The sequence below is a fragment of the Bison bison genome, unplaced genomic scaffold (assembly GCF_000754665.1).
Source record: "Bison bison bison isolate TAMUID 2011002044 unplaced genomic scaffold, Bison_UMD1.0 scf7180017864351, whole genome shotgun sequence".
Lineage (NCBI taxonomy): Eukaryota > Metazoa > Chordata > Mammalia > Artiodactyla > Bovidae > Bison > Bison bison.
In genome coordinates, this window is record NW_011494923.1 from 6,353,006 (window position 1) to 6,363,772 (window position 10,767).

Below are 10,767 nucleotides of genomic sequence, written 5' to 3' on the forward strand. Positions count from 1 at the left end.
GAGAAGGGGACGACAGAGGGTGAGATGGTTGGATGGCATCACCAACTCAATGGACATGAGTTTGAGCAAGCTCCAGGGGTTGGTGAAGGACAGGGAGGCCTGGCATGCTGCAGTCCATGGGGTCACAAGAGTTGGACACGACTGAGTGGCTGAACTGAAGTGAACAACCTCTGCTCCTCTAATCTGGTCTCAGGTAATCTTAATGACCTTCTCTGGTTCCTTTAATGTAGCCTCAGGTGGTCTTTTCTCTGGTATGAAGAATGCTGACATCTTATAGAGTTTAAAGACATAATTACTTGTATTCTTTGAAGTAGGACCCTGCCCCAAGACTGCATTATTGTTTCCTGGCTACCCCTCCTTTGTCTTTTAATCCCTTCCCTTCCCTAACTAGCAACTAATTGAATCTGCCCTTTGGAAATCAGGGCAAGACAGGGAGGCTGGAGTCCTTTTATCATGAAGGATAAAAAGGCTTCCACAACAAGGAGTCCTACCGGGTCCTGCTTGTTTTCGATAATAATATGTACTATAAAGAAAAATAAACAGGAAAGGAAGATACAGAGTAATAGGTTACCCAACAGTATGCAATCGTAAATATAGTGATTAAGAATCACTTTATTCATAAGCTGACCTTTGAGGAACGATCTAAAGGAGATAATGGAATAAACCATGGGGATATTTGGAAGAAGAACTTTCAGGAGGAGGGAAGAGCAAAAACATCAAGGTGACCCCAATGCAATGAGTGAAGGGTAGAGTAATAGAAGTGCGTTCAAAGTAAAAGGGAGCCTACCTTTTCAGGCACTATAAAACTTTGTCTGTTGCTCTGAGTAACGAGGGAGCCATTGGATAATTTTGAGCAGAAGAGAACTACGCTCTGATTTATATTTTAAAAGAATTCTGGCTGTTCTGTGTGAGTGAGAAGAGGACATGGAAACTGTTCTGGTGATTCAGGGGAGAGAGCGAGAGGTAGTGGTCAGGCTTGAGGCATATTTTGAGGATTGAATGAGTAGTGTTTACTGTAAGATTGGGCATGGGATGTCAGAAAAAAAGGAATGAAGGAAGACTGAAGTTTTTGGTCCGAACAACTGAAAGTGATACCAAAACTCCCTCTCCGTGCAGCAGTTCCAGATCAAATCTGAGACTCAGAGTTTTGGGTCAGGTAGAAAAGAACAGTTTTATTGTTTGCCAGGCAAAGGGAGACATAGCGGGCTCATGCCCCTCAAAATTCTGTGTTCAACCCATGAGAATATGACAAGGAGCTTTACAGTGATGATTCAAGTGTAGGTCACTGATAAGGACCAGGATATGTGCAGAGCCTTCATTACTTTAATTTGGCCTCACTTCCGTTCAGTTCAGTCATTCAGTCATGTCCGACTCTTTGTCACCCCATGGACTCCAGGAGCTTACTTAAACTCATGTCCATTGAGTTGGTGATGCCATCCAATCATCTTATCCTCTGTCGTCCCTTTCTCCTCCCGCCATCAATCTTTCCCAGCATCAGGGTCTTTTCGAATGAGTCAGCTCTTCGCATCAGGTGGCCAAAGTATTGGAGTTTCAGCTTCAACATCAGTCCTTCCAATGAACAATGAATATTCAGGACTGATTTCCTTTAGGATGGACTGGTTGGATCTCCTTGCAGTCCAAGGGACTCTCAAGAGTCCTCTCCAACACCACAGTTCAAAAGCATCAATTCTTTGGCCCACAGCTTTCTTTATAGTCCAACTCTCACATCCATAAGTGACTTCTGGAAAAACCATAGCTTTGACTAGACAGACCTTTGTGGATAAAGTAATGTCTCTGCTTTGTAATACGCTGTTTAGGTTGGCCATAGCTTTTCTTCCAGGCAGCAAGCATCTTTTAATTTCATGACTGCAGTCACCATCTCAGTGATTTTGGAGCCCAAAAAAATAAAGTCTCTCACTGGTTCCATTGTTTCTCCCTCTATTTGCCATTAAGTGATGGGACTAGATGCCATGATCTTAGTGTTCTGAATGTTGAGTTTTAAGCCAACATTTTCACTCTCCTCTTTCACTTTCATCAAGAAGCTCTTTAATTCTTCTTCGCTTTCTGCCATAAGGGTAGTGTCATCTGCATATCTGATGTTATTGATATTTCTCCCGGCAATCTTGATTCCAGCTAGTGCTTCATCCAGTACAGCATTTTGCATGATGTACTCTGCATATAAGTTAAATAAACAGGGTGACAACATACAGCCTTGACCTACTCCTTTCTGAATTTGGAACCAGTCTGTTGTTCCATGTCCAGTTCTAACTGTTGCTTCTTGACCTGCATACAGATTTCTCAGGAGGTAGGTCAGGTGATCTGGTAGTCCCACTTCTTTAAGAATTTAACACAGTTTGTTGTGATCCACACAATCAAAGGCTTTGGCATAGTCAATAAAGCTGAAATAGATGTTTTTTCTGGAACTCTCTTGTTTTTTTGATGATCCAGAGGATGTTGGCAATTTGATCTCTGGTCCTCTGCCTCTTCTAAATTCAGCTTGAACATCTGGAAGTTCACGGTTCACATACTGTTGAAGCCTGGCTTGGAAAATTTTGAGCATTACTTTGCTAGCGTGTGGGATGAGTGCAATTGTGTGGTAGTTTGAGCATTCTTTGGCATTGCCTTTCTTTGAGGTTGGAATGAAAACTAACATTTTCCAGTCCTGTGGCCACTGCTGAGTTTTCCAAATTTGCTGGCATATTGAGTGCAGCACTTTCACAGCATCATCTTTTAGGATTTGAAACAGCCCATCTGGAATTCCATCACCTCCACTAGCTCTGTTCCTAGTGATGCTTCCTAAGGCCCATTTGACTTCACATTCCAGGGTGTCTGATCACTAGGTGAGTCTGTGTCTGTGATCACTAGGTGAGTGATCACACCATCATGGTTTTCTGGGTCATGAAGACCTTTTTTGTACAGTTCTTCTGTGTATTCTTGCCATCTCTTCTTAATATCTTCTGCTTCTGTTAGGTCTGTACTGTTTCTGTACTTTATTGTGCCTATCTTTGCATGAAATGTTCCCTTGGTATCTCTAATTTTCTTGAAGAGATCTCTAGTCTTTCCCACTTTATTATTTTCCCCTATTTCTTTGCATTGATCACTGAAGACTGCTTTCTTATCTCTCCTTGCTATTCTTTGGAACTCTGCATTCAAATGGTATATCCTTCCTTTCTCCTTTGCCTTTCACTTCTCGTCTTTTCTTGGTTATTTTTAAGGCCTTCTCAGACAACCATTTTGCCTTTTTGCATTTCTTTTTCTTGGGGATGGTCTTGATCTCTGCCTCTTGTACAATGTCACAAATCTCCATCCATAGTTCTTCAGACACTCTTGTCTATCAGATCTAATCCCTTCAATCTATTTGTCACTTCCACTGTATAATCGCAAGGGATTTGATTCAGGTCATACCTGAATTGGTCTAGCTGTTTTCCCTACTTTCTTCAATTTAAGTCTGTATTTGGCAATAAGGAGTTTATGATCTGAACCATAGTCAGCTCCCAGTCTTGTTTTTGCTGACTGTATAGAGCTTCCCCATCTTTGCCTGCAAAGAATATAATCAATCTGATTTTGGTATGACCATCTGCTGATGTCCATATGTAGAGTCTTCCCTTGTGTTGTTGGAAGAGGGTGTTTGCTATGACCATTGCGTTCCTATGGCAAAACTCTGTTAGCCTTTGACCTGCTTCGTTTTGTACTCCAAGGTCAAATTTGCCTGTTACTCCAGGTGTTTCTTGACTTCCTACTTTTGCATCCCAGTCCCCTATAATGAAAAGGACATCTTTTGGGGGTGTTAGTTCTAGAAGGTCTTGTAGGTCTTCATAGAATCATTCAACTTCAGCTTCTTCAGCATTACTGGTCAGGCCATAGACTTGGATTACAATGATATTGAATGGTTTGCCTTGGAAATGAACAGAGATCATTCTGTTGTTTTTGAGATTGCATCTGAGTACTGCATTTTGACTATGATGGTTTCTCCATTTCTTCTAAGGGATTCTTGCCCACAATAGTAGATATAATGGTCATCTGAATCAAATTCACCCATTCCAGTCTATTTTAGTTTGCTGATTCCTAAAAATTTGATGTTCATTCTTGCCATCTACTGTTTGACCACTTCAATTTGCCTTGATTCATGGACCTAACATTCCAGGTTCCTATGCAATATTGCTCTTTACAGCATCAAACTTTACTTTCATCACCAGTCACATCCACAACTGGGTGTCAGTTTTGCTTTGACTCTGTCTGTTCATTATTTATGGAGTTATTTCTCCACTGACCTCTAGTAGCCTATTGGGCACCTACCAACCTGCATCTTTCAGTGTCCTATTTTTTTTTTTTTTTTTTTGCCTTTTCATACTGTTCATGGTGTTCTCAAGGCAATAATGCTGAAATGGTTTGCCATTCCCTTCTCCAGTGCACCATATTTTGTCAGAACTCTCCACCATGACCCATCTGTCTTGGGTGGCCCTACACAGCATGGCTTATATTTTCATTGAGTTAGACAAGGCTGTGTTTCATGTGACCAGATTGGTTAGTTTTCTGTGACTGTGGTTTTCATTCTATCTGCCCTCTAATGGAAAATGATAAGAGCCTTGTGGAAGCTTCCTGATGGAAGAGACTGACTAAGGCCTCAGGTTGTCGCCTAAAGAGCCTCTGTAGTTCTCGGGGTTATCAAATTGTGGCCTTCTCTGTGGAATGAAGAATATTTCATCAAGTAGTTAACACCTTCCATAATGGCAGGTGGGGGATTATTTCTGCAGAAGAGCTCAAAGATATTGGTATGTGTATTCCTTGCAAGGGAACCAGAACCCTGCCCCAAGTTTGTGCTATTATTTTATAAAAATTATTTAGTTATTGGTTGTGCTGGGTCTTTTTTGCTGCATGCCAGCTATCTCTAATTGCAGTGAGTAGACATAACTCTCTAGTTGCAGTGCATGGACTTCTCATTGAGGTGACTTCTCTTATTATGAAGCACAGGCTCTAGGCACACAGGCTTCAGTAATTGCAGCACATGGGCTCAGTAGTTGTGGCACATGGGCTAAGTTGCTCCGTGGCATGTGGAATTTTTCTAGACCAGGGATTGAACCTGTGTCCCCTGCATTGGCAGGTGGATTCTTGTCCACTGTCCCACCAGGGAAGTCCCTGTGCCATTATTTTTTGGCTGCTCCTCCCTTGATTCTATATCCTCTCCCTTTTTCTCATTAGCAACTGTTTGAACCTGCCCTGTGGAACTCTGATAAGACCATGCAGGTTGAAGCCTATTCCCTTCAAACAAGAAATGGGGGACACAGAAAGGCTTTAATGCCCAGGAGCCACACAGGGTCCTACTTGGTTTCCAAAGCATGGAAAATTGAAAGAGTAAGGAGCAGAAAACTGCCATAAAAGTGAAACTGCACACCTCAGATGGGACTTGAACCCACTGTCTTTTAACTGAAGTCACATATTAGGTCTCAGGACTTAATGAAGCTCAGTCCTTCATGTGTCCTCACAGAAGGAATTCAGCAAGGCAAAGTGATTGTTAAGAAATATCAGTAAGATCTTACCAAAAAAAAACGTGAAACTTATTGAGGGAGATACACTCCAGAGACAGAGTGTGGTCATCTCAGAACATGAGAGACCCCAAATGTGAGCTAGTTAGTTTTGTAGGCTTTGTAATTACATAGGCTAATGAGCAGGAGGATTATTCCAACTATTTGGGGGAAGAGATGAAGATTTCCAGGAATTGGGCCATTGCCAGTTGTTGGCTGTTTGTGGTTGGTCTTGGAATTGTCATGGTACCTACAGGCATGTAATTTAGCACACTAATGTACTACAGTGAGCATATAATGAGGCTCAAGGTCAACTCAGAAGTCAAATTTGTGGCCATCTTCAACTCAGTTTGTTCTAACCAGTCTATGTTATATTCTGAATGTATGTCATTATTTTAAAGGTTGTACCTTGTCCCCTCCCCCCATGTTTCAGAAGTAGTTTTGGAAGCTTGAGGGGAGATAAGCTATGAAGAGTTCAGTTTAGTTGTGTCAAATTGGAGACATCTATTACGTATCTAAATGTTGCTGAACACTCATTCTTATGCCCAACACAGTGAAGTCAAAAAAACCAAAATGTCCAGGTTTGGAGCAGAGAAACGCTTATTGCAGGGGAAAGCAAGGAGAATGGAAATGTCACGCGAGTGTATGTTCCTCGGTTCTTTGTCTCGTCACAACAAAGATTTGGAGCAACGGATATTTAAGCCCTCGGCGCGTCACAGCTCTTGGGTCTTGGACAAACTGTGCTACAGCTCTTAGGCAAATCAGTGTTACAGCTCTATTTTATTTAAAAGATAGCAGGAGAGTGAGAGAGAGAGGTGGGGGGGGAGGGAGAGAGAGAGAGAAAGAGAGAGAGAGAAAAGAGCTCACGCACGCGGGAGAGAGAGTTCGAGAGAAAGCGCTTTGGCTCCTCCTTTTATATGTTTTTTTTCCTCCACCTGGGCCTGCCCTATGCAAATTGGGCTTAGCCAGGAGTGCTGTTTGTTCTGCCTGAAGTCTTCACTCTGGTCCTCGGACCTTCCTTGTCTTTTAGCCACCGCCATTTTGGACTCCTTTTCCCTATTCTACCTACCTAACAGAAACCTCAAATTCCCAAATAGGTTTCTGGGGAAAGTTTTTATAAGCAAAATTTGGGATGAGGGCTACAGGGTATATGACTTTCTTCTGAATGGCTGACTGTGAGGTAATAGGGCAGTGCTTCAGAAATCTTCTGCTCAGCCGAAAGTCACCCTGCTCCACCTGGGTGGAGACCTTGGAGGAAGAACTCTGACCCTGCCCCAAGGTTGGACTTTTGTTTGTTGACTCTTCCCTTATTTCTGGATCCTCTCCCCTAATTAGCAACTGCTTGAACTAGTCCTTTGGAACTGAGGGAAGATCAAGAAGGTTGAATGAAGTCTATTTGCTATTTAAAAAAAAAAAAAGAAAGAAAGAAAGAAACATGAAAAGGACTCCACTGTACCAACAGTGTCCTTCTCAGTTTCATGAGGATCATAATATTGTTACCTGAAATCTGTGTTTGCCTCTAGGTAAATGACACAACCAAGCCAAAAGACACAACCAAGCAAAGATGGGGAGAGGGAAAGATGGATTACTTATAGCAAGTAAGGAGAATGTTGTGGGAGTGGGGGAGGGTGGGCAGTAGGATTTTCCCAAAGCAGTGTTTCCCTGAACAGCAAAGCTGGAGAAGGCTTAAGCTAAGGGTGCCTGCATATTCATGAAGGGCCTCAGGCAGAGGAAAAGTCAGCATAGAATTGGGGCAAAGGTCAACAGAGTTCAAGCTTTAGATGTATGAAGTCACAAGGGTCAGAAAGGTCAACATAATTGATCCTTAGGTTCCAATTGGTCTGGGGTCTCAGCAAAAAGCTACCGTCCTCCACCTGGGTGGGGGCCTTCGTTCTGACAGAACTCAAAGACGTGTGTTAGATTATGATGTTCCTTTGAGGTGTTCCTTTGAGGAGGAACTAGAACTCTATTTTATATCACTCAACCATTGTTTCTTGACTGCTTCTCCTTTGTTCCTGCATTCTCTTAAATCATTAATTCAGTTCAGTTCAGTCTCACAGTAGTGTCCGACTCTTTGCAACCCCATGAATCGCAGCACGCCAGGCCTCCCTGTCCATCATCAACTCCCAGAGTTCACTCAGACTCACATCCATCAAGTCAGTGATGCCATCCAGCCATCTCATCCTCTGTCGTCCCTTTCTCCTCCTGCCCCTAATCCCTCTCAGCATCAGAGTCTTTTCCAATGAGTCAACTCTTCGCATGAGGTGGCCAAAGTACTGGAGTTTCAGCTTTAGCATCATTCCTTCCTGAGACCTATTCAAGGGCACGTAGAAGGCAATGGCAGTACTCTTTCCAGTACTAATTTCTAGTAGTAATTTCCAGTACTCTTGCCTGGAAAATCTCATGGACACAGGAGCCTGGTAGGCTACAGTCCTTGGGTCGCAAAGAGTTGGACATGACTGAGCGACTTCACTTTCACTTTTCACTTTCATGCATTGGAGAAGGAAATGGCCACCCACTCCAGTGTTCTTGCCTGGAAAATCCCAGGGACGGGGGAGCCTGGTGGGCTTCTGTCTATGGGTCACACAGAATCGGACACCACTGAAGCGACTTTGCAGCAGCAGCTCAGACACGACTGAACTGACTTAGCATACATGCATGCATTGGAGAAGGAAATGGCAACCCACTCCAGTATTCTTGCCTAGAGAATCCCAGGTATGGAGGAGCCTGGTGGGCTGCCATCTATGGGGTCGCACAGAGTCAGACACCATTGACGTGACTTAGCATTCAAGGGCAAGCACTGAGGCAGACTTAGACCACAAAATGACTTAGGCCAAAATTGACTTCTCTTATGTTAGGAAAACCATGCCTGTTTCTTTTCTGAGGGGATCCACTAACCTAGATAGAATAACCCACAATTACAAAATGATAATATTCATTCCAAAGCCAAGTGCATAAACATTTTCATATATTTATAATTTTTAAGACCCTGCTAATGATTGCTTATGTGGTTATATAAATATCTAAAGGTTTAAAATTAATTAGCCCTTATATTAACATATTATTTTCCCAAATGAATAGGAATTATAACAACTAACCACAAAGAGTGTTATACAAGAATAAGCAAAGGTAGAATTTGATCTAACTTATTTTTCATCTAGGCAAAGCTATGGTTTTTCTAGTAGTCATGTATGGATGTGAGAGTTGGACTATAAAGAAAGCTGAGCACTGAAGAATTGATGCTTTTAAACTTTGGTGTTGGAGAAGACTCTTGAGAGTCCCTTGAACTGCAAGGAGATCCAACCAGTCCATCCTAAAGGAAATCAGTCCTGAATATTCATTGTTCATTGGAAGGACTGATGTTGAAGCTGAAACTCCAATACTTTGGCCACCTGATGCGAAATGCTGACTCATTGGAAAAGACTCTGATGCTGGGAAAGATTGAAGGCGAGAGGAGAAGGCGATGAGAGAGGATGAGATGGTTGGATGGCATCTCCGACTCAATGGACATGAGTTTGAGTAAACTCTGGGAGTTGGTGATGGACAGGGAGGCCTGGCGTGCTGCAGTCCATGGGGTCACAAAGAGTCGGACATGACTGAGTGACTGAACTGACTGGTTTTTCATATTAATCACATAATTTGGAATTTTTTGTATTTTAAAAAAAAAAGTAGACACATTCCTCCACTCTGGCTACTGTTGATTTCCCTTCCCAAGTCATCTGCTCTAACAAAAGTATGAAAATTGAAAACTATTGATCCCAGTTTATCCACATGTACTTGAGAGAAATAAAATCTGGTTCGTTTTTAATTTTTTTTTCAATTCATGAGCTTATATCTAGCATTCAGTCATGCAGAAGTGTAATTTGCTACTCATGTTCTCTTCATTTTAAAGTCAGCTTATTCGAGTCTCTGGTGTCAGAACAAATGTATCCAGAGTTCCAAAGCACGTACATCACCCCTTTCATTTCACAGCATCCCAGAGAAATCAGGATCTGAGGCCACTCAGAACACAATCTATGCTGACCCCAGGGCAGTGGGTCATAGTAACCCTCAAACCTGTGGGTCAGAGACAAATGGATGTGTGAAGCAGAAATACAGTTACATTTATGTCATTACTTCTGTGATTCAATTGATTCAACTTGGACATTTTATCACATTTTTCACTTGTTTCAACAGCCTTTAGGTAAACAATAAAAGAACCTTGGATTTCAATTAGCAGGAAAAATTCTTAGATGGCAAAAAGAATGAAGAGAGGAATGAGGGAAGGATGCAGTTAAGGATAAAGATAGAATTTTTTTTTAAAGAAAAGGAAGGAAGTATGGGAAGGAGGGAGGGGAGAAATGAACCAAGGACTCCTCCAAATCCAACTTTGGGTTTATTACATTTTCTTCAGTGTTTTGCTGCATCTCATGTCCTAGCCACTACTTTGCTAAGTAGTTTTCAGATTCTGACTAGTCTGGTTTTGTGATTTCTGTCCATCTAATTATTTTCCTTCTATTGATAATAATCCTCAGAGAACTTAGGAACAGATATGTTTGCCTATTTACCTAAACATAACATTTTGATCTAAGCAAAAATCCAAAGTGAAGAGCTGATTATACAATTAACAGCATACTCCATTTTAACCTCAAGATCACCAAGGGTTCCTTCCTAACCTCCTGAGGAAGGGATAGGCTCCCCCTCATCAGTGAGAACTACAATAAATCTGAAATCTCATGCTTGGGCTGCTATCTGTGAATAAAATGTGTTTGAATACAGAAAGCTTCAGACTGGTATTTTTAAATTAAATTATCCAGGTAATTACACAATTCTTCATATCATTACCCTATTAGCAGCTTCAGCTGATATACGCATCAACTAAGCTAAGGGCTTGTCTGAATGCTAACTTTTTATTCTGCTTAGTTGCAACCACTGAGGTTCCCTATATTCCTTTTATTGACCAGTCATGTCCGAATCTTTGTGACCCCATGGACTGTAGCCCACTAGGCTCCTCTGTCCATGGGATTTCCCAGGCAAGAACACTGGAGTGGGTAGCCATCCCTTCTTCCAGGGGCTCTTCCTAACCCAGGGATCAAACTGAAGTCTATATTGCAGGCAGATTCTTTACCATCTGAGCCACCAGGGAAGCCTTTTTTAGTCACTAGTTTCAAAAGAAATGTAAGGAAGGGAAAAAAAAGCTAGAAAGAAGAAGGAAAGATGAGTGATTTGATCATCACAAACCCCAGAACCCTGTTAAAAAGTATTT